This window comes from Hesperophylax consimilis, chromosome 24 (assembly GCF_061612785.1).
Source record: "Hesperophylax consimilis isolate HC1 chromosome 24, BYU_Hcon_1.0, whole genome shotgun sequence".
Lineage (NCBI taxonomy): Eukaryota > Metazoa > Arthropoda > Insecta > Trichoptera > Limnephilidae > Hesperophylax > Hesperophylax consimilis.
The window spans coordinates 30,255,645-30,283,200 of record NC_142859.1 but is presented as its reverse complement, the minus strand read 5'-3'; positions in this window follow the sequence as shown (position 1 = coordinate 30,283,200).

Genomic DNA, 27,556 nt, shown 5'->3' with positions numbered 1-27,556 from the left:
TATACAAATATCTACAAATCTTTTTATAGTGAGTTTACAGTTACATTTTTACAATTATATAAAACAAAAAAAAAATACAGAAATATAGCAAACTACATTATAAAAACACAAATAACAATTTTAAAAGTCTTTAGAATAATATATCATTGTAAGCTAATACACATTAATTCTTTCAGTAAGCCAAACATAGTAAGTTCACCAATTGTTTGTTTTGGGCACAGTTTTTAATTTCAGCAGGTAACATATTTAAACAACTGGGAACCATACAGTTTAACGTTCTTTGTCCATATTTGTTTGTATACATAGGCACAATATGTCCTTTATTAAAGTTAAAACGAGTATTATGATTGTGTTCTAGCCTGTTTATATATAAAGGGTTATTTATGTTCTGAAATATAATTTTGTACCAAATAATTGTTCTTACTGAAAGTTAAATGTTGATGTATTAAAATAAAAATAACCGATAATACTTACCTACTTGTACATTAAACTAACTGATGATTCTTACCTACATTGTACATTCAAAATATTATGTAAAAAATTTAACCCGTAAAATACTACCATGATATGTTTTTAAAAAATAATACATCTATTTTAATTAAAAGACATACTTGAAAGCCTATTTTTTTTCGGTTTTACTGAGGATTGAACCTTTCTCCCCAGCGACTGGCTCTTAACTGCTGTAAACTTTAAAAATTTCTTTCAGTTTCAACGTCTCAAAAACCCAAGCGTGTCTGATTTCGGCAAAGAGGGAGATCAATGACTGTCTGGTGCAATTTGATGGGAGCACTCTCCCCAATAAAGACTCCATTGAAATGCTTGGAGTTACTATATCAGACCAGCTCAAGTATCGGGGATCCATAGAAGCCCGAGTAAATCAGGCCTCCAAAAAGTTGGGCGTCTTGTACAGGGCTAGGAGATTCTTCAACAGTGACCAGCTGCTGACCCTGTACAAGTCTCAAGTCCGCCCAACTATTGAATTTGGGAGCGACCTTTGGGCTGGTGCCCCAAAATACTTGATAAACCTGCTTGAGTCTGTGCAAAGGAGAGCGATCCGTCTGATTGACAATCCGTTGTTAACAGACCGATTGCCTTCTCTGATGCATAGACGCAATGTAGGCATGCTGTGTCTGTTCTACAGGTATTTCAATGGAGCCTGCTCCAAGGAGCTAGCAGCATTGATTCCTGATGCACCGGTGCACGTGCGCGAAACTCGACGGACACGAACTGAACACCCGTTCACGGTTGACGTTGGCTTCATGAGAACGGGCCGTTTTTACGACTCGTTTTTGTGTAAGTCGGCTCGTATGTGGAACGAGCTACCGGCATCTGTTTTTCCTCCCTCCTATAATCCGAGCCTCTTCAAGGCCCGCATTAACAAATCCCTTCCTACAGCCCCACCTTACTCCGCCTCACAACGCCGCCCAACCGGGTGGTGACATAGTTCCCCTGTCTGTGCACTGCACAGGCAGGGACACTCTTGTAAGGTGTCACATAAAAAAATAAAAAAATAAAAAAAATAAAAAATAAATAAAAAAAAAAAAAATGGTTTGATTGAGGAATGTATCTTTCTTCCCAGGACCGGAGTCAAATGCGCTAACAACTGAGCCAAATCCCAATTGGGTAGAACCAACATTTATTTGATAGTTTACTGCTGTAATATCATCAAATTTCCGAGAAATGTGTGCAAGTCCGCTTGTGTATTCGCGTGATTGAGCAAAAGTCAATTTACACAACGGTTGATTATGGTAAAACCGGATGAAAGGTTATACCATTGGTTTCCAATCTTTTACTGTACGACTTGTACAATTAAAGTTATCGCGTAAGTTATATGGACAATCATATACCTCAAGGCCCCCCGATAACAAAATGCATAGAAAAGTTGACGCATAATAATCAGTCAACACTCAAACATGACGTATCCCAACATTGCGCAGTTGGTGACCGATTCATTTGAATCGGTATTTTCGAATGCTTAAAACCAGCGCGATCGATTGGTCCAAATGAACCAATATTGTAATCCAAAAACGGATAGTTGTCATCAATTGGAACATAATCAAAAGGAAAATTTTCGGCTTTAAAACTCTTTTAGAGAATTGTAATTTTTATGAAAATATTTTATTCTTTAAAACAACTCAAATGCAAAACCATTATATTTACCAAGCCATAAAAAACTACAATAATCTCCCTTCCGAATTGCGCTGTATTACGAACCAACAAGAACAAATCAATAAAATCAAACTTTTTTTCAAAAAAAACTTATATTAAAAAAATATATGGATATATTATATTTATATTTTACACATAACATTGAATCACTGAAGTAAGAATCGTGGCTCCCTTATCAGGCACAAGAGCTCCTCTTTTCTGATAAGGTATACATGACAATTATGTACCTAAATATTATATTTTGTAAAAAATGTATGTATTAATGTAACTATGATCTATATTAAAATAATAAAAAAAAAAAAAAAATTTTCCCATAAACTATAATTCTCCACACTTTTACATTAATCAAATTATTTTATCTGTATTTTATAAAATTTCACACCTTTCCAATTACGCCATGCGTTATCGTATAATTGTAACATTTTTTTGTTAAAATTAACCACAGTTTTTCAACATAAATTAATATTTTACGCCATCACCAAATGTCAGGTTAATTCATTCATTTTTAATCATTTTACACCCCATATTTTTTTTTTTTTTTTTTTATATTTACTCCACACAGGAGGCCCTGAAGAAAATAATTTCCCTCAGGGCCTATGTCATCTTTGGGGATGCTGTGTGGAGGGTCTTTTTGTGGAGAGGAAGGAGTGAACATGGGTCTTGAAGAGTCCCATGTTGTAGGAGGGAGGAAACACAGAGGCCGGCAGTTCGTTCCACAGCCGAGCTGTTGAACTTAAGAACGAATCATAGAAGCGACCCGTTCTCATGTGACAAGTGTCAACTGTGTACAAATGTTGGGCGCGCGTTTGGCGTGTATCCCGACTACGCACCGGTGCCAAAGGGATCAATGACGCTAGTTCCTCAGAGCATCTTCCATTGTAATACCGATAGAACAAGGACAGCATACCTACCTGACGCCTGTGCTCTAAAGATTGCAGTCCGTTTGTTAAGATTGGGGAATCTATCAAACGGACCGCCCGTTTCTGCACAGAGTCAAGGGTTTTTTTCAGGTATTTTGGGGCTCCAGACCAGAGATGGCTGCCAAATTCGACAGTAGGGCGCACTTGCGATTTGTACAGGGTGAGCAGTTGTGTACTATTAAAGTATCTGCGGGCCCTGTACAGTACGCCCAGCTTCTGAGAGGCCAACTTTACTCTAGCTTCGATGGAGCCCCCGTACCTGAGCTGGTCACTTATAGTTACACCAAGCATATCAATGGAAGGCCTGTTCGGAAGATTGCTTCCGTTGAAGGAGACTAGATTATCATTTGGATCCCTTTTAGACGTAATCAGACAGGATTGGGTCTTTGAAACATTAAATTCGACGAGATTATTTTTACCCCAGGAGGAAATACTCTCGAGATAACCGTCCATTCTCTGCTTCAAAGCCCTCCGAGCCGTCGGAGTTTGTGTGCCCTTTGGGGGCTTATCAAACAAAAAGCTATCATGAACTGTACTGTCATCCGCGTAACAATGAATCGGTGCACATGTCAAAAGGTCATTGATGTGCAACAAAAACAAAGTCGGAGACAGAACCGATCCCTGTGGGACGCCAGCATTTATGGAGTGCGAGGAAGAGGTGAAACCGTCAGCAACCGCCTGAATCGACCTATCCCTTAAAAAGTTAGCAATCCACGTACACAGGGATGCGGGAAGTCCGTAAGAATGCAATTTGTTGACAAGTCCTCGGTGCCAGACCCGGTCAAAGGCCTTGGATATGTCTAGTGCGACCGTTTGGGTCTCACCGTGACGTTCCAGGCACCGCCCCCAAACATGCGTCACATACGCGAGAAGATCACCGCACAAGCGGTTCCGCCGGAATCCGTATTGACGGTCGTTGATAATTTTGTTCTTCTCGAGGTATGTGAGCAGTTTGTCGTTGATCACACGTTCCATCACTTTGGACAGAACTGATGTGATCGCTATGGGGCGGTAGTTGGCCGGGTTGGAGCGGTCACCTTTCTTGGGAATAGGGTGAATTACCGCTTTTTTCCAACCAGAGGGCACAGTGCCACACTTCAGGGACATTTTGAAGAGCTTTGTCAAAACTGGAACTATTTCCGCAGCACACCTCTGCAATACCAGGGCAGGTATTCCATCAGGTCCACTTGCTTTGTTAACATCGAGCCCCCGTATGACGTGGAGTACATCCCGATGCCGGATCCTCAGCTTTTTCATATAGAAGCCGCAGTGAGGAACCGACGGCGGAACAGCACCCCCGTCGTCGAGGGTCGAGTTTTCCGCAAACATTTTCCCTAAAAGGTTTGCCTTTTCGGTGGCGGTGTTTGCTAGTGAGCCGTCAGGTCTGGTAAGAGGTGGCAAACTGGGTTTGCAAAAATTTCGACCTATTGAGCCCGCAAGCGACCAGAATGCTCTGCTGCCATGCGGGCAGGCAGCCAGCTTTTTGCTGATCTGCAGGTCGTGTTCGAATTTTGACCTATTGATGATTCTCTTGCATTCCTTTGCCGATTTGTTGTATGCTGATCTGCTTTCGGGCGTTCGAGATGTGTTGTAGGCTCGGTAAGCCGCGTTTTTTCTTCGAACTGCTTCGGAGCATTGTCGACTGAACCACGGCTTTGAGCCCACACCAGTTTCTTTAGTAGTCGATTGTATGAAGCCATCCATCGCCGATTTGATGACTTCACCAATCTCCTGGGCACATCTTGAAGGGTCACCATATGTACTGGTTTAAAATACATAGGTACTCATTAAATATATTTTTGGATTGGATTGGACGCAACGTAATATTTATCAACTTTTGAATTTCGTTTGAATATATGAACGCTTTTAAAATTAACTTAAATGTAACTACATTACACAATTTAAGGAAATCTTGTTATCATGCTCAACGATTTTATTAGATTTTTCTCTAATAAGTATGCCCAATTGAATTAAATTGTAGATATGATTATTTAATAATTTCTAAGAAGCTCAAAAATATGATCGAATTTTGATACTGAAAAATATATCATTAACCTTAAGTTTTGAGATAGGTACCGGTCAAAGTAAAATATATATTATTTTTAATGACCTACTTAAATAATTTATTCAGGCTGCTTTAAAGAAGTTTGAAGTCGTTTGTACGATTACTTACTTTAACGAAAAGTTTGATATATTCTTGGGAAAAGAAGTACTTTTTTAAAATTTATATTACTTTGGTTTCAATTTATTTTCTTGCTTTATTCAGCGCCCTTTAGCTTGATTTCAAAAACTTGAAGCTATGGGAGGTCCACTGTTATTTTTTCAATATATCCCTGTTGTTACATAAAAATTTGAAAACTGTTTTATGCCAATTTACGTTTTGTTTAGAAGCAAGTAATTACTGATTGGTGATTAGTGATAACATAACTTTTTTTTTTCTGATTAGACATTCTATATTTAAATAAAATACTTTGCTTAATAACCACGGGTTTTTTTTTATTATTAATTTTCACATCTACCGGATTCGCTTCAGTCAAGCTTCATCAGGATGTTAATTAAAAACTTTAGTTTAGTTTAGTTTAGATGTGGAAATTAATAAAAGTCGTGGTTATTCAACAAATGATTTTATTTAAATTTAACATAATCCTCTTTATTTTATTCCTTGCTACAGCAATCCTGATGAGTTACAAAACTCATAGTATGACAAGAGGTACTTACAATACATAGGTGGGAGTTAATAGGTACAATTTTTCCATTGGTATTTGGATATCATAATTATAACTTACACATACGAAACTGTACAAAAATATCATAATTATAAGTTTCACATACAAAACAGTACACAAATAGACAAAGGGAGGTTAAGTAGAACAAACAATAAGAAACAAAAACTAAACAGACAGGTACATATACATAAGCACAGATCCAAGGTAGGAATTTAGAAGAAGGTAATTAGGTTCACTAAAACTTTGGTAAAAATAGATTATGCTCGATCATTATTATAATATACAGGGAATAGAAAATGGAGAGAGAAAGAAACAAAACAAAGTACAACACGACAAGAATAACGTATTGTCGTTTTTAAATGTTTTAAAAATATTTTTTTAAAGCCTTACTTTGAATTTTTGGATTATGATGTATGTTTTTATACATATCTGAAAGAGAGTTGTTAGAGTGTGTAGTCAATATAGTTGAAATATTTTATTCCATATTTCGTAGTGGGTATTAGAGCAATACGGATTTTATTGTTATTCCGAGTATTTTGGTTTTGGATGTCTTGATTGTAAAGTAGCTTGATGTTAGTGTGGGTTGATTGTTGGGTAATTTGTAGGATGGTGGTCGTAATTCCATGTTTGGGAAGGACTGTGATTGGAAGGATACCCGAAGTTGTATATTGGAAACCTAATATTGTCCTTGACATGTGGATCCCATGGAAGACCAATAAATTTTCTTAGACCTCGGTTTTGGAACACCTGCAGGTAAGCTATCAGTTTCCTTAAGGCAAAGTCCCAGATGCAGCAGAGATAGAATAGGTGTGAATGTACCATGGCATAATACACCAAAGTTTGTATATGAATAGGGAGTAATCTTCGAAGCCTATGTAAGAGCATAATAACATATTACAATATGAGATCAATAGATCATCCACTTAATAACTGAATAGACCATCAGAAGTAAAATAATATATTTAAAAATACTTCATTATGTGTACACCACTCTTGTTACCTCACAAGATTTAATTGTAATACATAACAGGCCTTGAGATTAGTTATAAAAAACAATATTGGTCCCAAATGAGACCCCTGAGGAACGCCAGAGAAAACTTCAAACTAGTGTGAAAAGTGTGAATTGAGTTAAACTGATGTTTTTTTTGTGTTTATAACTTTCAACCCATCTTCAAATATTCCCGTTATTTCAAGGGTTCTTAATTTTGTAATTAAAGATTTATGTTAGACTTTATCAAAAGCCTGATACAATACTACCTATTCTTTCAACCCAGGACGCTCGCACTTGCTCGCAAAATGTGAACGTATCTTTTCCGAATTTTCTGTTTCATTTTATCGTTTGAGAATCGCTTTACTGTTTTCAATAGTTAAAATATTAAATTTTGATATTTTACATATTAAGTTATTGAAAAAAATATTTGAACGTTCTCGGAAATTTTGTAATATATAGTTTTTTGTTGTTGTGAAAAATAAGTTGTGAATTCTACTTGGCTGTCAGGTAATTGATGTGAACTTGGGGATCGAGGTGAGAAAGTAAAATATGAAAATCAGGAATTACTTGTCTTATCAACCGGACCAATAAAATCTTGTTTACTTTAATGTGACACATAAAAATAATATTTTAAAAGGTCTTTCAAGCATTCTTCATTTCAAATATATTGGGATTTTGTGTCAAATTGCCACCGCGATGGCTACGGCTACCTATCTTGAATATTTCGTAGAAATAGTAGGCTTCTTACTATCACGAAAGGATAAGATTGTGAACTTAAAGATAACGAAAGAACTCCCGTTTCTGTTATTGAAGAATAAGTTCGTGAACTCAAGAGAGTTGTATACAATTCTCTGTGGAAAGAGAAATAATAAAACCTTTACGCGGAATTCGTTATAAATTCTTAGGAGCCATTGTGGAAACCTATCAACTTTTACTGATTATTACTTTTTTATCTTTAAAGGTAAAAAAATAATATAAATTTTTAACTTAGGTATTTCTACGAAATTTTAACCAGAGATTTGGGAATCAATTAATAATCAAACCAACACGAACGCAAAGTCGATACCCCAAAAGGAATATATACACAAAAGTTCTACTGCCCGAGGCCATTGGGTATCTGTGCACTATTTTGATAATTCTGTGCGGTAGGATATGTTAGGAAAGAAATTGATAAGGTATGAAATGAAGGTGAATAGATACCTGATTATTAAATAACCACCTAACCAAGTAAATTTTAAAATCATAATGGAAGATTTTAACTTGGTAGTGACAGGAAGACAATTTTTTGTTATTTACCTACTATGTAATTTTATCAGCTATTGAAAATATACTTTTAATAAAAAACGACCGGTTTCGCTTCGTAGAAGCATTTTCAGGGTTAAAAATTTAACTAATGGGATTAGTTAAAATTTAAATTAAAATTCGTGGTTTTTAAACTAAATATTTCGTTTTTATTTAATCGTATGTCAAACCACAAAGTGACTGCTTTTTACCAACATTTAAAAAAAATAAACAAAAAATTTACTTGCGCAAGCCTGGCTTTAAACTCGCTTTCTCCGGATTCGTAGTTGAACACCTTGCCCTTCAACCACGGAGGTCATCTTTGTAAGCAATGAACTCCAAACATAAATTCAAAGAAAACAACATATTATACATTTAATTTAATTACCAGGAAGATTAATAATAATAATAACAATATTCTCTCGCAATTAGGTCTATAGTCGATAAATTATGTATCCAGTTTTTATTTGTTTAATAATTTTTAGATCAATCCGTTTATGTTAAGTATGTTATGTTAATGTTTATGTTTATGTTTATGTTTATGTTTATGTTTATGTTTATGTTTATGTTTATGTTTATGTTTATGTTTATGTTTATGTTTATGTTTATGTTTATGTTTATGTTATGTTATGTTATGTTATGTTATGTTATGTTATGTTATGTTATGTAATGTTATGTTATGTTATGTTATGTTATGTTATGTTATGTTATGTTTTGTTATGTTATGTTATGTTATGTTATGTTATGTTATGTTATGTTATGTTATGTTTATGTTTATGTTTATGTTTATGTTATGTTATGTTATGTTATGTTATGTTATGTTATGTTATGTTATGTTATGTTATGTTATGTTATGTTATGTTATGTTATGTTATGTTATGTTATGTTATGTTATGTTATGTTATGTTATGTTATGTTATGTTATGTTATGTTATGTTATGTTATGTTATGTTATGTTATGTTATGTTATGTTATGTTATGTTATGTTATGTTATGTTATACACACAAGAAAAAACTGTAAAATATAAGTCTGAGAAAGACGATATATTCGACATTCGTTATCTGCATTTTTAAAAGAACGCCTTTATAAAGACGGTTGTTTTTTATTGCGCGTGCAACTTCTTGTATCCGTCCAGGCTCAGTCGGTAACGGCTCTGCGGGACGCTGGCTGGCTGGCTGGATGTACACTGTACATGTTATATTGATGATGATGATGACGTTCGATACAAAAATATTACATAAAAGAAAAGCTCAGATTATGACAATTATTTATTAAATTCTACTATTTTCCTCAGAAGACTGAGAAATTCTCTGTTCCTAGGCATTCTTCTTGGGGTTGATGTTTTTTATATTTGATTTTAAAGTGAGATTAATTTGAAAGAAAAAGATTTGGAAAGTACGGGAAATACCCATTTTATCATGTTCGCAAAGTTTGATAAAAGTCAATTTGAGGTAGTTTAAATTATACCTTCTTATAATCTTCTTATATGGGAACGAAGGTGAGTGTCCGTGACGCAATGAATGTCACAATGTCATGATAAATCGCATATAGATTATTCAAATAACGGTAAAATAATACCTAGACGGTGAAAACATTTTCAGCGGCTTGACGGAGAAATAAATGTCTAGAACTTATTTGATGTCCAAATATTGATAAAAAAGCAAATTCCATTATATACACGCCGGCAAATTTTGGTAACGTGATCTTTATCAAAACAGACATTAACCTTATTTTTCAATTTGTACATGTTTACATAATATAATGAAAGCATCACATTTTATTAGATTTTTTAAAAGACATTATGATTGCCCCAGTAAGAAGGTTTTTCAGTTTTAGCCAGTTTTGTCATTTTAACTTCAAATGATAACAATTATATTACAAAAATACATCCAGCGTTAAAGCAAGTCTGAAAAAACTTTACATTTTACAAAAAAAAAATTTATCTTTTTTGTCCTTTCCGGGTCACATCTTTCGTTTGAGAGTTATTAATATTGTCTTCAATGATTAAATATTAAAATTTGATGATTTACTCATTAAGTTATTCCACTTTTAACATATTCATTAAGGTGGAGTGAAATTTTTAATTTGAGAATTTCGAAATCGGCATAGTTGGAAAAGATGCTCCATATATTAACAATTACAACAAAAATAATTAAAAAAATATATTCACAATACCTGGACATCGCCAAAGCTTTATATTTTATCATTTTCACGATTTTACCTAAGTATTTATAGCTCATGTACGCGAAATAAAACACACTTAAAATTTGTATTTTACCATTTATTTTACAGATAATACATTCGTAGATTGTTAGAATGGAGCAAATAGTGGAAATAAAAAATGTAGATATATTATTTACCGCATTGAAAAACTTGAAAATTACAAAAGTTACTATGAACGGTACTGCATTTTGGTGTTAAAAATAGGCATAAGGTGTCGTGACTCTAACCTTGTTTTTATTAATCCATCTCGCCTCAAGGGTCCACAAACAACGGCTGAGGCTTCTGTTATAATTTTCACACATCTCTCTGTACCTTGAGTGTGGCAAGGAAAATTCTTTATCATTGGTAGTATGACATTTTTAATTATCGTGTGATCGGTAATGGCTTTTAAAATTGTCTCGTTACTTACAAATTTGGTTAGTGGTGGCTCGGTTATATTTTCCCACTATATAACATCAATATAATGATCTGCTGAAAAATCAAAAACAGGCACTTTGAAGGTATGAATAAAATCTGATTGCATTTTCATTTGCCGAGCTTTCAATATTCTTCTCAACGCCAACTCTCTTACGTATTTTCGGTTGTCGTTTAACATGGCTAACAATATATTTTCGTGATGCCCAAAAAAGCCATTACGCTGGATTACTTGATCAATAATATCTTTTAAATCACTGGGCAAATACCGTGAAAGCACTATTGTTTCGTGTAAATGGAAATACATAATGGTTTGGTCTTAATGTTGAACCACATAGGTGCGTAAACTGTTAATACAAATGTTGTTAAAGTTACCATATTTGTTGATGGTTTTAGGGTAGAAATGTAAAGCCGAAGAATCCGATTCGCTGTAGTGAGCTACCTGGATTGTACAATTTTACCGGGATTTGTTTTTGATAAATTTTCATTGCAGAATCCGGAGTCAATAGTTTTACACATTTTCAGTAGATACATCTGATCTGTACTTAAATCCTATGTATTTGTCATACTTGGTAATGAACATTGAATGATTTTAAATTTCACAACAGGAAGTTGTTCAGACTTATTTAAAGATTTACCAATAATTCCAGTGAAACTTTGCGGTCCAGTCGTGGTTCCGTCGATGTTCTCAAAGAAATGTCGCAAAATGAGTTCGTTCGCTTGTAATTGACAGACAATCCACTGTAAAGGCCGTTTGAGATGTGATTCAAGGCGCCGAATAACACCTCCTTTGTACCCCGTATTAACTGCAGTTCCGTCGCATCCAATTGCAACAATTTTTTCCAAAGCAATATCTTTCGAAGACAGTAAAATAATTCCATTACTTATTGCTTCAGATTTTCCGGTTTTTAATGAAATGTGTCCTATGTACTCGCTACCTGGTTCTTTTAATAAACTTACGTGTTCTTCAGTTATTATTTTTCGCCGGTTGTCCTCCATGCTTAAAATGTTGTCCTTCCGTCCGTCGAAGTATAAACCAAATTCATTGGAATCGATTACTAACGGCTTACTAGTAAGGGCAGTTCTTTTTTTCATTCGAGCTCGACGAATTTTACTCCTATGCACAACGCGAGATGTATCGAGATGTTCTGTGAAATTAAGCCAACATCTTGTTATACAGCAAAAACAATTGCAGCTCCTGCTCGATCTGAAATACAATATATGTCTAGTGTTCTGGCCACAACAGGGAAGTCTTTCACCTCATGGTGAGAATTATTTGGTTGTGCTTTACTTTGCATTATTTCTTGAGGAATTGAAGACGAAGCACATTTTTTTGAGAGTTTAAAGTTTAAACTACAAGAAGGAATAGCGTCAGTACCCCGATCTACTAGATAATGTCTAGCGGATCGGAAACTTCGCCAAGATGATACGCGATACACTTCACTCTGATACGCGTTTGGGGTAGAAGGATTCGTTGCTGTGTGGGAATAGTTTAACTGTTCCTACAGTCCTACTTTATAATTATACTATAAAATAATAATGTAATTATATCATAGGTAATAAATAAACATTCAATTTTTTTTACATATTTATAAGTATTTCTAAGAATCGGTAGAACATTATTAGTGTTTTCAGTGTTTTTATCAAAAATTCAAAGTGGTGGCGATGTCGTAATCATAAATAAATATTTTTTTATATTTTTTATTTAAGATACTTATCTATGTACTTACATAACGGAGCACCAATTCCGCGTATGCCGAATTCTCTATTACGAAAAAAAAAATTCTCCATACTGGACCAAAAATATAAATAACTATCAGCCAAAAAATATGCTTCAAGAAAATTAAGACAAATGCTTTATTATTCTATTTATTTATTGGACAATTTGTATGGCGCCTCTTTTGTGAAATATCACCTCAGGGGCGCTTTACAGTGCAGTGTTTACAATACTTTACAGAGGCAGGTGTTACAAAAAATATAAATATATCAAACATTAAGTGAGGAAAAGTTAAGTAAAATTAAGTATTACGTCTATATATTACACCGTAAAAATGACAGAAGTTGAAATGGTCGAATTAGCTCAGTGGTCAGATCACTTTCCCGTTACGGAAAATGTTCTTAGTTCAATTCAAAGATGCGACTGAATCTTTTTCTGTCTTTTCTGTTTCACATCTTTCGTTTGAGAGTCGTTAATATTTTCCTAATGATTCATAATTAAACATTTTATTTGATGTTCTTCATGTTTTAAAATGATTTTTTGTATAAATTTAATAAAATAACCGTAAATAAGGGTTCGAGAAATGTTAGTCACCACCGCGGCTAATATTCTATTTAAAGAAAGGTATTTATATTTATAATACAATGGATTTTAGACATAATGAAACGTTTCTCAAATATTGTTTAATCTTATCTGTAATGAACCTTACCAAAGTTTTTATTTTTACATTATTTTGAAATGAATTCAGAACAAAGGGAAAACCGAAAGTTCCATTTCAAGGAGGTTTATTTCTAAGAGCGCTATTTAAGAGCACGATCAATTAAGAATACTATTCTAAGCCGTGACCTTTTGAGGTACGATCTTTTAATATCTTCGTATGAGACACACGTGTGCACAATGTAAGAGAAGACCATTTTTATTTGTTATTAAAACACACATAGATTACATAAAATATTTTTTTATATATGATACTCTTAATTCTTGTAACAAACTGGTCCGTGTAAACAAACTTATTTGTTATTTTGGGAGGGTGAGGGGCAAGTTTGTTGTATTTCCTCTTTTGTACAGATTATCTGAAAATCTGCATTTATTGGTAAAGGTATGAGACAAACAGCTCATACATAAAATATAAATATATACATGTTAAATACAGTCAAGCCAAAAAAGAATACAGTCAAGCCAAAAATTTTCATTTACCTACATTGAAACTTTGCCTAAGTTTCAATACCATTTTTTAATGTTTAATCCCATTGAACAGTTAAAAAAAGTATGTCACACACAGTATTAGTTCTTATTCTGTTGGAAGACAAATTGATATTTCAAAGCTTCATAGCTCACGGTGGAAATAACATAGCCGCCGATAAATAGTCGGGTTGTGTTAAATATACGCACAGAAAACTGTGAAAATTTCATACTGTCAAATCTTAACATTAAAGCCTATTTTAATAGACAAACAAATCGGTGTTTTACTTCATATTGATGTTGCAACGTAGATATTTAAAAAAACTGTGAAACAAAATGTTTGCCTACCCAACAATCAAAGGAATAATAATCACAGAGAGTGCGTTTTTTTCCGAAATTCTCACAAAACGAAAATAAAACAAAGAAGACCTCTTTTATATTCTAGCTGCAAGTTCCATACATCCAGATGGTTCCAGACGTCCGTATATTATTCCAATTGTTCAGTCTGAATAAGCTTTGAACAAAAACGTCTTCCAAAACTACAGAATAAACAGCAGACTTCATACTACGTTTTTCACGTGTTTACACCCGACGAGTCATAATATCACCATATACGTTATTGCCGTAACCGTATTTCCTAATATAACCGTATCGTCTGTTACCGTATCGTCTGAACTCTGATACCGTATTGTCTGTAACTCTGTAAGCATATTGTCTGTTAACTGAGCGACATGACAGGGAGATATTCCAGCGGTTCTCAGAGTGCAAAATATCGCCTTTTTTAGGTTCGTTGGAGATATTTAAGGAGCGGTGATTTTAGCCTTCCAAAGAAACAGAAGGATTTTGAGATTTGTATGGGGCGGGGAGAGCAATAAAATAGCATAAAAAATATTAATAATAACTTCTAACAAAACGAATTATCTTTGGTCAAGCGCATAAAGTAGGTACACTTTCTAAATGTAACTTCAATCTTGTAAGTCAAGCGTTCTGTAATTGGATTCAGTGCATGTTTTGACGAGTGCAATGTCGAAAAAATTTCAGTAAATATAAAAAAATTAAAGTTCATCTTCAACTTAAATTCCTGTAAGTTTTGTTACATTTTCGAAATCTGGCGGCTATATGTGACGTATTTAAATGGTTTACAATTACAGCAATCCCTCTCGGGTTGGTATGAAATCAGCAATATCCAATAAAATGTTTAGTAAGATTTCCAAAAAATATAAATTCTTTTTAAATAATCTGTATACCACGGTGGTAACCCGTGTGCGAGTCTTGGTACAACTTAGTGCGCAACTTAGCACAAAATTGTCCGCATTTTAATGCACGCGGTCGACCGACCCGTTTGGTAGCGGTATAAGTTCTGTCATAACCCACCGATCAATCACAGTTCAGTTTATTAACTCTTCGAATTATATTATATTTTATATTAATGTATAAAAATAATGAATTTTTTATAGTTCCGTACGCAGTCCTATACTATTAATCCGGTTTCGCTGAAAATGTCAAAGTTTGTTCTTGTTCGTACCAGGAGTGTTTAGAATGGTGGAAAGAGTCGGAAACGCTCGAGAAAGACTTAAGAGGAAGCTACAAGCCAAAAATGTGTATATCCTTAGTTTACCTTATATTCTAGGTAATAGGCATTCAAATCGCTTCACAAACGGAGTCTAGAAACGTTCGATTTTAAACACAAAACTGGTTTTTATTTATTTTGTAAATAATTTTTTAAGAGAGCAAAAAATAAAATCATGTGAAACTATCACAGATAATTTTAGCTATTATACTGAACTTTTTTTAAGTTGTTTCCTTGACGCGTTCATACATTTGTACTGAAAAAATATTTTTTTAGTGGTTTATATTTATATTTTTTATTCAGTAATTTTTTTTTATTTTTATTTGTATTATACTCAAGCGAAACGATATGAAAACCTTCAATTTATATAAACCATATTTTTTGGTATTCATAATGTAAACCAATTTGTTATAAAGATTAATCAAAATAGTGAATTGGCATTAAGCTTTCGCCTTAAGGTCAAACTCGAAGATTCGATTCCGATGATTCCCTCCAATATTGTATTTGTATGCCTTTCTTAAAATAACTATTTATTCATATTCATATTGCTTATGTTCGGGCGCAAACAAATAATTTGTCTTAATATTGTAAAGCAATACCTTGCAAAAGGCGTATTTTAATAAAATAAATTGATTCATCTATGAACACGTAGAATATTGCTCTTGAATTAGATACGGAGTTAACATGATGTAGTTTTTTAACGGTAATAATGTGGATTTCATGATACTACATGAAGTAAACAGTATAAAAAGTCGGGGGTGCCCGAGGAACACACGAATAAAATAATTATTTGTGGTAAATTGAGACGTAAGTGATTAACGAAGAAAAAGATTGTTTATGACTTGAAAGTGAATGGTTGAAGAGGTTGACGACGCCCAAGAAAGACATGGCACGATCAAGTAAAATAAATACTTATTACAGTAGAATAATATAACGTTCACCTTAAAAATGCACCCAGTTCTCAGGTTCTCTAGAATCCACATTCTTAAAGCTTTTCCCGAAACCATTTATAACTTCCAAACTCATTTATTCAGTATCAGCATTTGTTAATCTATATGAATATAATATTTTTCACTCAAGTTGAGGAGGTCATACACCAGCACTGTATAATAGACATAATAGGATAGAATATAGAATTCACCGGGTGACAACCAGCGGCCGCCAATCAACTGGATGGAGGAACTTATTGATCGATTATTATGATCGCTTACGAAGCGACAAAGTTTAGCAGAGCGCGACTGACTTCGGATCAGATTCATATGATACAATACTTGAGTTCAAAGGAGGATGAAACTCGCCAGCAGAACTAGTGGGAGAGGGGATTTGTACAACATTATGTTACGTTTACATCCGCGAGCCGAACTGACGGACTTAACTTTAACTTCAAGCAGTTAATTCGTTCCTTTCCCGTAATTCATGGTTGGCAAATGTATACGTACCCTTAGGCTTAATTTTAGTTCATGTTATGCAGTAGTTAAATAATTGATATTATTCTGTCAATAAACACCCTCTAAGTAATCAAAGTGTGATCATTTTTCTGCGCTAACGCTAACGCGAAAGGCTGAGAGCCAGTTCCCACTTCCGTTTTAAAAACGGAGGCGGGTACCGTTTTAAAATCGGATGCCCTAGCGGCAGTAGAAGATGTATGGAGCTGTTAACACTTGTCCGACATGATTTTAAAACGGATCCAGCATTTTTTGTCGGATGGATCGCCAGCGCAGCGCTTCCGACTTAAAATCGTATCTGAACTTGCTCGCTGATAGTTTTGTATAGCTGTTCACACTTGCCGCCTAGTTGTTCCGGCACAGTCCTCGCCACACCCCGACCCCTTCCCGCCCACTCTCAGTCGCAAGTAAGCAGGCACGCTACGTGGTTGTAGTTGGTTATTTTGTTAAGTAATTAAATTAAAACTATAATTATGGATAAGGAAATAAATCCAGAAAATTTAATCCCATTGGTCGAAGAAATAGTTGTGCTGTGGGATAAAACGACAGAAGCGTATAAAAATAATTCATCAAAATTATCGGCTTGGCGAGAAGTTTGCTGTTTATTGATGCCGGATTTTGAAAAATTAGAAGAAAAACAAAGAAAAAATTTTGGTAAATTATCAACTTCTTTCAAAATATATATTTTTTTTATTTTTTAAAGTTTAAATAAGATGCACGATGCACGGACGAGCGTATCAGTTTAATAAACATATTAAAAAAAATTGAGTTGTTATTGTTTTCTTACCTTAAAAATATCGATAGCCTTTCTTTAGGACAAATGCACTCTCTCAATTTTATATTTTGATATTTTAAGCTCTCCGAAACTCTTTCCTGTAGATGGTTATAGGAAGTGATAGACATTATAAAATAATTAAAACTTTAGTGAATCACTTCTCAACTAACCAATTAACACTTAGAAAGTTCCTACAGAAAATCTTTCAGCTATGATTTGGTGAACCCAAAATTTTCTTTTCACTTTTTTCCTTCTTTTTAATAAGTACCACATGACAACAAGAACTTCATCGTCCATTGCACACGATCGTCTACTGAAGAATGAGCAAATAAAATGTTTTGGTTGAATCGACAATTTTTTTTTCGTAGATAAGGATTCGATTTTAAAACGGAGGTGTGAACATGGCCATAGGGCATCCGATTTTAAAACGGGACCCGCCTCCGATTTGAAAACGGAAGTGGGAACGGGCTCTGACGCGGTAGCTAGCCGACTAGTGACGGCAGCATAATTCTTCTGCGAGGTATGAGCGTCAACATTTCTCTGCGCCTCCGAAAGGCAGAAGCGGTAGCTAGACGACTAGTGACGTCAGCATGATTCTTCTGCAAAGTAGGGAGCCACGTATTTACATATAAGTCCTACACAATAATAAGTAGAACGTGAGAAGCCAATGATTACAGACGAGACAACCATTGTTTGCAATTTTTTCCTAACTATTATTTTTTTGGTAAACTAATGTTTAAGACAAGATTTTTTTATGAATAGCACAAAAGGTAACAATTATTAGCCTGAAACACTCATCCACATTGAAAAATCTCCTGATAAAAGATACATGACGCCAACGGGACCGTTGGCGTCATGTATCTTTTATCATGTGTTTTTTGTCATGTATCTTTTATAAGGAGATTTTTCAATGTGGATAAGTGTTTCAGGCTAATAATTATTGCTTATAAATAATTGTTTTTCCTAACTGTTAATAAGTTTGAGAAACTCTGAAATTTACCTATAAAAATCGTTAAATTATGAAGCCAGAGGGAAAAAATCGCGAAGCTTCCAAAAGACCATGAATATATACCGCGTAATTTTATAGAGGCCCAAAGCTTGTGACATTTCTTTAAATTTTTTTAGCTGTATTAGAAGTTACAGCTCCATCTGATATGAAAAGGCTTACAATGTTGTTCATTTTGGAACAAAGAAAAATCGTGTTTTTTCTTGTCTTAAACAAAGAATATTTACAATATGAGAGTTTTTCGTAATTTGATAACCTGATAAAAAAACATGTTTGAGATTTTTCGCGGTATGTTTATAGAAAAAAATATGCAATATCGCATAAAACGTAATTTGTATTTAACCAACCACAAAATTGCCAAATGTTTTTTTTATATGCTTTCAAACATAATACATATTAGGGCTCAGAGAAGTTGGTAGCAAAACTTATCAATTCATCAATAAAATGACTTATTGGTTTTGACTTGGCCAATCAATATTGAGATATTGCTACAAGAAATATATTTAAGCCATTAAAGAAAAACTAATAATTTCAATATGTTGGCTTTTCGGAATAAAATCAAATGGCTTATCGAGATTATGTTTTTTTTTTTGCTTAGATTTTATTATAAATTGACCATTATGAATAAATATTTATATTTTTTTTATTTATTTATTTATTTATTTTAATGGTTTCATTCCGCAGAGAAAAAAAGTTATTTCAGTTAAAAGAAAAAAATATTTATAATATTACGAAGTTAACAGTTCTAAAATTGAATTATTTTTTATATAAACCTGTTTTGATTTCAGTGGAAGGACTAGCTACCCATTTTTTATAGTAATGATTTTCTTCACTACTGAGAAGAAGAGAAAATCGAGTCATATAAGGTCAAAACAAAAGCATCAACCTTTTCTTAGATTTTAATAATGGATCCAACATAAACGTATCTTCGAAAACAAATCGAAAATCAATGGTTCAAGGATCATTTATTTGAACCCTAAAAATCTCGGCTTTTAGTTGATTGAATATTTTTCAACCTTCGATTCACATTGCTATTATGTAAATTAGGGACATAACTCTACCGGGTTGAGTTCTTGACTTTGTGGCCCAGACAAACGTGGAATTTGTTCAAATAATAGGGTTTTCTCGTTTTATTGCTTATATGACATTACAATCTCTTTGGCTAAAAATGGTGAAGTGAATAACGGGTATTAATACAGTTCAAAGTTCAGGTAGTTTGGAATGAAGAAAGAGTTTCAAAGTGTAATTTTGAAAAGCTCGGCACACGAATAAACCACGAATTTAAACGATATAGGACATTGAAGATTGTAATTTTGTCATAGACTGGGGAGTACGCCAAACGCGTGCCTAACATTTATTCCAAACTTGGCCATCTTGACAAATCTACAATTGCGAGCACTTCATTAAAACTGGTAATTTCTTTGAATTTCTTCCAGAAATCCTTAGAAGACCAAAAACGCATCGATCATGCCTAATTTCAGAAGAAATTGATATCCACGAAAACCCCTTTATAAGTTTTTGGTATCCGGTGTTTGACGGCTACACTTGAAACGCCGAAAAGCATATAAATATTTTTTTTTTTTAAATTATTTATTACAAAATAATACAAGATTTAAAATTGTAACAGCATGCAAAATAATTTTATTTTTTCCCTAATAATTATTCCACTACTCTATAAAGTGAGATCCAAGAGCTCGTGTTTAAAAGTAATGCTTAAAAGATGATGTGTAAACAATATTCAAAGTCTAATTAAATAATTACAAACGTAATTTAATATACAAATTAACATTAATCAATTTTCAATTTAACTACAAACAGAAATCAATATCCAAAATTTTAGAGAATTAGTATTATAACAAGAGCAAAATTTATTTTTTAAATGCAAGATAGATAGCTTGTATGCGTATATTAAGGGTACAATATATCACTATCCAATTTCAGGGAGTTAAATTTCGGTTATCTTAATTTTTTTTTGGACAATAGTATATTTTACCATTTTAAACCTAAATACAAGTAGTGGTACTGAGCCGTAATCGTTCTTAGCATTGGGATGGCTATTAGGCCCTTTGTTATGAATATATTGCTTATGCTATCTAAGGTGTGAATTTTATTGTTGAAATATTCTTTAGAAATTTGATATAAAGCGTTTCTTTATACAATTCTGTGATAGTTGGTAAATTGAATTTTCGAAATATTTCTAAAGTTGGTAAGTCGTATGGTTTCTTGGATAATTTTAATAATCATTATTTTAATTGTTAATATGGGCTGTAACTCCCCACCTTATAATGCCATGCTGCAATGGGGACTGTATTAATGCATAACACACTATTTTTTTAGTTTTCTTGTTTAATATGTTACGTATGTTCTAAAAGACATAGATAAGATTTCTTATACTTTTCACTGTGAGGTTGATATGGTCTTTCCATTTAACGTTCTTAATAATGAAAATAACAATATTTGGATGACTTTTACACCGCCATTTTTGGACAAAATAACCTCAAGGACACTGTACAAATATATCATACATTTTTACAATGATCTATGTTATTACTCACTATATGTGGAGATAATATACAGTACAATACTTACCTGGTAGGTCACTTGAGATTAAAACTTAATTAACATTAACTGATTGTTTATTAGCGAAATTTAGAGACAGGATTTTGGACTTAAATGGAAAATTGGATATAACTGGACATTTCTCTCAGCAATGGTATATTTAATTTAAGGTTATGACAGCTTAAAGGGGTAAATTTTTAGTTTAGACCTGAATTCTGAATGACTTGTTTTGTATCTTAGTTCCTGAGGAAGTTGATTCCAAGCCTTCGGCCCAGATGCTCCGAAAGCGCGATCACCAAACTTTGTATTTGGCTTGCGCTTAGGTTCTATCAGTCTGCCTACAGCCGATGATGTTGCTGATCTCAGTGTTGACTGCTAGTGTTTTCCAGGACTCATAGTTCAGAGATGTATGGTGGAGTCATTTCATTGATGGATTTAAACACCATCCAGCACAATTTGTTTTATCTATAAAGATTCCAAGATATTCCATTCGATTTATAATTTAATTCATATACTGCTATATTTATTTCGAACCGGTGCTTGACGTCTACACCAAAACAAACGCTGAAAACCACATTAATTTACTACTTTGTTTAATACAACCCAGTTCTTGACGGCTACACCAAACCTAACGCTGAAAACCACATTAATATACTGCTATATTTAATACGACCCGTGCATGACTGCTACACTAAACCAAACGCCGAAAACCACATTAATACACTGCGGATGCCTGGACTCATTGTGGCCAGGCCTCTCGCCACGCTCATTCTCGCCGGGACTGCCTTTATGTTTTTATCATGCTTACATCTGTAAATATTGTTTTTGTCTTTATTATTTCACCTTAGATACCAAACCATCAGGCAAACACATTTCTGATGTGTCCTTGTTTTGAGTTACATTATTTCGTACTAATAATCATCCATGCATGGTCTTTAATCGTTCTAAAAATAAATCTAGCTTATTTTTACAAAAAAATGCTGAGTCCTGACGTGTGCGGCTAAGGAGTTTAAACAATCATTTTCCTCACAAAGCCGCTGGAAAAGGGTGGGTCCACTCCAACGCACGTTGCAACGGTCCAAAGCGTAGGCTAAAGAAGAATAAAATGGAACACGGCATAAGAACCCAAAAAATATTCACATGCGGATAACGTCATCTGCGTTAGGAGTTTACCGAAGATCAGTGCCAAAGAGTTTAATTACGTTTAATTGTTGGAGCACTTTCCAATGAAATAACAGTTAAAAACAGCATTCTCATCAAAACCCTATATCTAAATTATTATAACTCTTAATGTTAATTTGTTTATTTCAGAAATAATGGGCTGTGTATAAATTATGAAAACTGAAAAATAATGATCACAAATATTCATGGTAAGGAAATGTACACTCTTTATTTATTTATTTATTTATTTACGACCTAATGGGCTTTTACAAAAGTAGTTAATAAGTAATACAGTTGTGCTACATAGTTTACAATAAATTATGATTTTTGATTAAATTAAGGTAAATTCAAATTAATAGTGTGGATTACGGAAAGCTCAATATGTATTAAGGAACATATACATATAAAAATAAAAGTGTATTCACTACGGAGTTGTGAATTCATACATCTCAGTAAAATGATTAAAAAGTTTTCGTTTTATAACTAATACGGAATCTTTAAGCATGTCTACAATATTCCCAAATTTATTGCCAAAATGATGTAGTCTATTTATAGGTGTATGAGCTTCATAGTTGGTTTTAAAATTGTCACAGAAAAATTTAGCACTTTGCCTCGTATTTCTAGTCGGTACTTAAAATTTTATTTTGGCGAGAATTTCAGGGTTGTCAATGAAATTATTAATAATTTTATTTAAAAGTACAAGGACAGAGATGATGCGCCTATCTGATAGCGTTATTAAGTTAAGTTGTTTCATCAAAAGTAAATAGTTAATATTTTGAATTGGAATATTCAGTTTAAAGTTAATAAATCTTAGAAATTTGTGCTGTACCCTTTCAATATTGTCAAAATGGAGGCAATAGGATTTATTTAACCCTTTACTCTGCCATCAACCGTTAACAACCTCGGAATACAATTTAAAGAAGAGGTCTAAACTTAAATCCAGTTACGGCTAAAATTAAGTATTGCACGGAATTACCTTTTAGTTTGCAACAAATTGCATTTCGGTTTTAGTGCTCGTAAAAAAAAACAATCTAAAATACACCAAAGTTTTGGGTTCTTTTTGTACAACTTTAATTTGTTAACACAATCAAATATCAAAGAAATGAAGAGTTTTGATGTCTTTATACGAAGTGATAAAGAAATATATTTTTAATTATAGGATAACACACATAATATAATCCTGTTATGTCGCCAGCTCAAAGTTATGAGTTATTTACGATTGTTTGTGGTTCTCATTCAGTTAGGTTATTCCATGAAATAATAGTTTATCAAAGTCGTTATGTATTCACGGTGATAGAATACGTGAACTTTTGGATTATGATCCAAGTAAAAAAACTGAAAAATTAAATTTAAAATTATTAACATTAAGGCTTTTTAAACGGTTTTTCGAAGTCATACAGTATCCGAGATTTCGGAATATTCAAATTACTCCAAATAATAACATAATGTTAAAAAATGTAAATTGTTATAAAGATTTTTTGCGGAGCAAATATTGCGTGATATTTGCTAAATATTTCGCTAAGGGAACGAACCAAAATGATTTATTAATATATGCATTCTTTGGAAAACACATTTTACTTTTCGCATCTCTCATGTCTTGAGTAGCTTAATGTGAAGCAGGTAATGGCGAAGACATGCGACGTATTCGTAGTTCAACGTTTATAAATAAATTTGCCAACGTAAACCTATGTCAAGCATGTTCTATACCTTTTAGTTTTTTCATAATGCTCATTATATGTTTAAATAAACATCACCTTTTGAAATACACTCATAATTTTTCAAAAATTAAAGTTTAGTTTTACTGGCCACGATACAATATTTAAAAAAAGACTAACAAGTGCCTATACTAACGACGAGTTTATAATTTGCATTGTCTGGTATTCATTTGCTTGAATGCTGCAAGGTTTCGAGAATTTAATAATAAGTTCAGCGAAAAGGCTCTTTGTTGTTTAAGTGCGTAGAAAGCATTAATAGAGTCGTTAACGTTACAAGTGGCGGTTTGACTCAATTAATATTATAACATATCGGTATATTCATAAAATAATCAAACGGTATCCGTCGGAACCAAAGCAGTTCATTGAATAATTTAAATGGAGGGCAACCAGTGCTAAATCTCTGAAAACATTGTGTAAAAATGCATGAAAGGCGATCGGACAAACGTGCACCAGTTGCGCCATACCAATAAACCTTTCGAGCAAAATAAAATCATGTAGGTACTCGTCAGAAGTTCAATATTAAGCGGTTTTAATATTTATTTCTTTATTGAACGCCCGTAGTGCTTTTAGAGATATAATAGAGAATACTGTTATATCTGCGTTACTATGCAGATTTTGGTATTGGAAACTCTCTGTAAAAATTAAAAGGTTCTTTATTATTTTAATTGTGTTTATTTACGTTAAAATTAATAGGACTGGATTTAGCCACACTGTTCATTACCCTAGGGTTGGTAATTCTCTAGTTCGAGAAGCTTGTTCCCTATCAATATAATTTCACAAGTATCTGTTACACTCTAGCGACATCTGGCGGACTCTGAAGTTAGCTTTATGACTAGCGCCATCTATCGCTTAAATACTCAACCTTATTACTATACATCACAAATAAAATAGTGCAGAAATGTAATACCTAAGTACATATAATAAATATCATAAGATACAATGACCACTTTTCATGTTAATTTGTAGTTACAATGTCGTAGAATTTGCATTAAGGAGTACAACAAGCTTACAATTATATTTGTATATTTTATACAATATTCACATAAACGAGAAAAATAGAAAGAAATATATTTAATTTATCAAACATCGACCAACTTCATTTTGCAGATCCGAAGTATTAACTCTGTTGGGTTTATAATGGTTTACGTATAGTTCTATTTGAAAATATAAAATGTATTAAAGCAAATTTAAAATGAAAAATTGTTCAGCTAAATATATTTACAACATCGGTATATGTTTCCCAAATGTTGGATTCGTCTCATAGGCGCGTATTACTGCGACGTTGTAGAATATGGTAGGTACTGTCTTGTATCTGTCCTGCCACAAACATGGAAAAAAGTGTAGATACTCAGGGGTATTCAATAAAAAATTAATAATTTTAGAATTAACACTTTGTCGTAAGTAATTCTTCGTTCCGATAAATTTAATAAGTAAAGAAGGTAGCCGTAATTTAGACATTCTCTAGGAAAACCTGAAATGTACATATATGTTAAAAAATTATTTTGGATTCTTTCAATGGTTGTGTGAATGAATTTCATAAATTGGAGACCAAACTGTGAAATCATATTCAATATGTATCTCCTTACTGGTGATAAATACAATGTTTTTATAGTGTAGATGTTATGAAAATTATTAGATAGGTAATCTTAAAATAAAGCCAAACATTTTCAAAGCTTTGTTGGACACACCTAGTAAAAACCCAGTAGATAATTTAAAGAAAAACAATATTATTTACAAAATAAATGCATTTGGTATTTTCACGAGTATTTGGTTTCCTAGAACAGACAATCTGCATAGCTAACTCTTCGACTATTCAATGTCCATTGTAGGTATTTTGAGGGTGCGCCCCTTAATAAATGTTTCCATCTTTGCAGACGTAGATTAAAAAGATGGTGACAAATGATGAAAAATAATAAAAAACTAATGATTACTCGCTTTTTACAAGCTATGACATATTTAAAAAAAATGTATACCCTTCAAGAGTTCGGAGCCGAAGAGTGCTCGGAGCCAGTGGAATTTTATTTTTTGATTGGAGGAGAGAAAAGAGCTTATTAAGTACAAGATCTGGACGCATAACGCCTATTAGACCATTCCGAGCAATGTGGAAACTCTGAAAAATAATTTTAACCACAACGAAATAGAGTGTCTATCACTTCGAAACGTGTCACAGATATAATATATACGAGCATAACATAAAATTGAGTTTCATATCAAACCATATACCCAAATAATTGATTTCCGAGACAGAAACTAACGATATGTCACTAATAGAATGATAACAAATTATAGGATTCCTTATTCGATAAAACCTCATAATTCGACATTTATTATATGTATAACATTATTATTAAACTATTACGTTATGACACTATTGGGATCAAAAGACCAATAGCATCAACGTGGCGCATTTCAAACAAACCAAGAAATTGATCTAATCGGTTTGTTTTTTCACATAATGTAATAATATTGGAAATTTACCTAACATTAAAATTCTTATTATATTGCCTTCCTTATCCAGATTATTCCTTGGTGAGAAATAGCATCTCTGTTTTTTTTCCTGTGTTCAAATATCGCTCTGTGGAATCAACCACTGCCTTTTACAGCTCTCATTGAGTTGTAATTTAACCATAAGTGGATGAGAAATATTCTGGATAAGGAAGGCAACATAATAAGAGTTTTAATGGCAAGTAAAACTCCAATATTATGTGGTGCCGTTCCTTATCCAGAATGTTCCTTGGTGAGAATTGTCTGTTATCGTCTGATGGCAGTGTTGATGTCGATTGTAATCACCTTCATGTAACAGCATCGGCTAGAGTTCTGCCCTTACCAATTTTACAAAATTCCTTACATTGCTCCAATATTTTTTTATTAAACCGTTACACTTTGAGTCTGTCTCAAGCTCGAGATATTGCAGGCATTAAGGGTTCTTTTAGAGAAATGGAGGAACCCGGCGATAGAAAAATTCAATAATTATACATATTCTCGAAAGCTGCATTCTCTGCGAATCCTGCTTGTAGAGTTCAAGGAAAATAAAATTGTCGAAGTTTGGTAAACGCCGGCGGTGCCTCCGTCTTTTTCGTTTATTGTCACACTTTGCGGATTCACAGGAGGAACTTTCAGAACACAAATGCCTTCATTTATTTTTTCGTCTTTCGTCACGATTTAGACTCGCGGACATGGGAACTTCAACCGCTTCGAGCGACAAAACTTTATTTGAGATTTCTTAAAAATCTTTTGGAAGAAAAAGATTTTTTTAATCGTGATATTTTAATTAAAGAACCGTTCGTGCATAAATTTAACCGTTTGAAATATAAGCATGATTTTAATTGAATACATAAATAAACCACTCACAAGATTGATAACTCCGGGCTTTTTCTATGAAACAAGTTGGTCCAATATTTAAGCATAGATAAGTCAACATTTACTATGCGTGTGAAACGTCTCAGTCAGGTCACACCATATCGACGAAGATAGAGGAAACAAAGGAACGACTAAAAACAACATATTTCTCAAATTATTATAAGCAATAATTAGTCGCCAGAATTATCCATACAAATTAAAAATATCTCCCGAGTAAAAATAAATGCCGCCGACGGGAATTGAACCCACGCCTTCTGATGTCCGGTCAGGTGCTCTGGACCACTGAGGTACGTCGGCTTATTTCTAACACGCCAAATAATTAAATATGTACTAGTACCAAA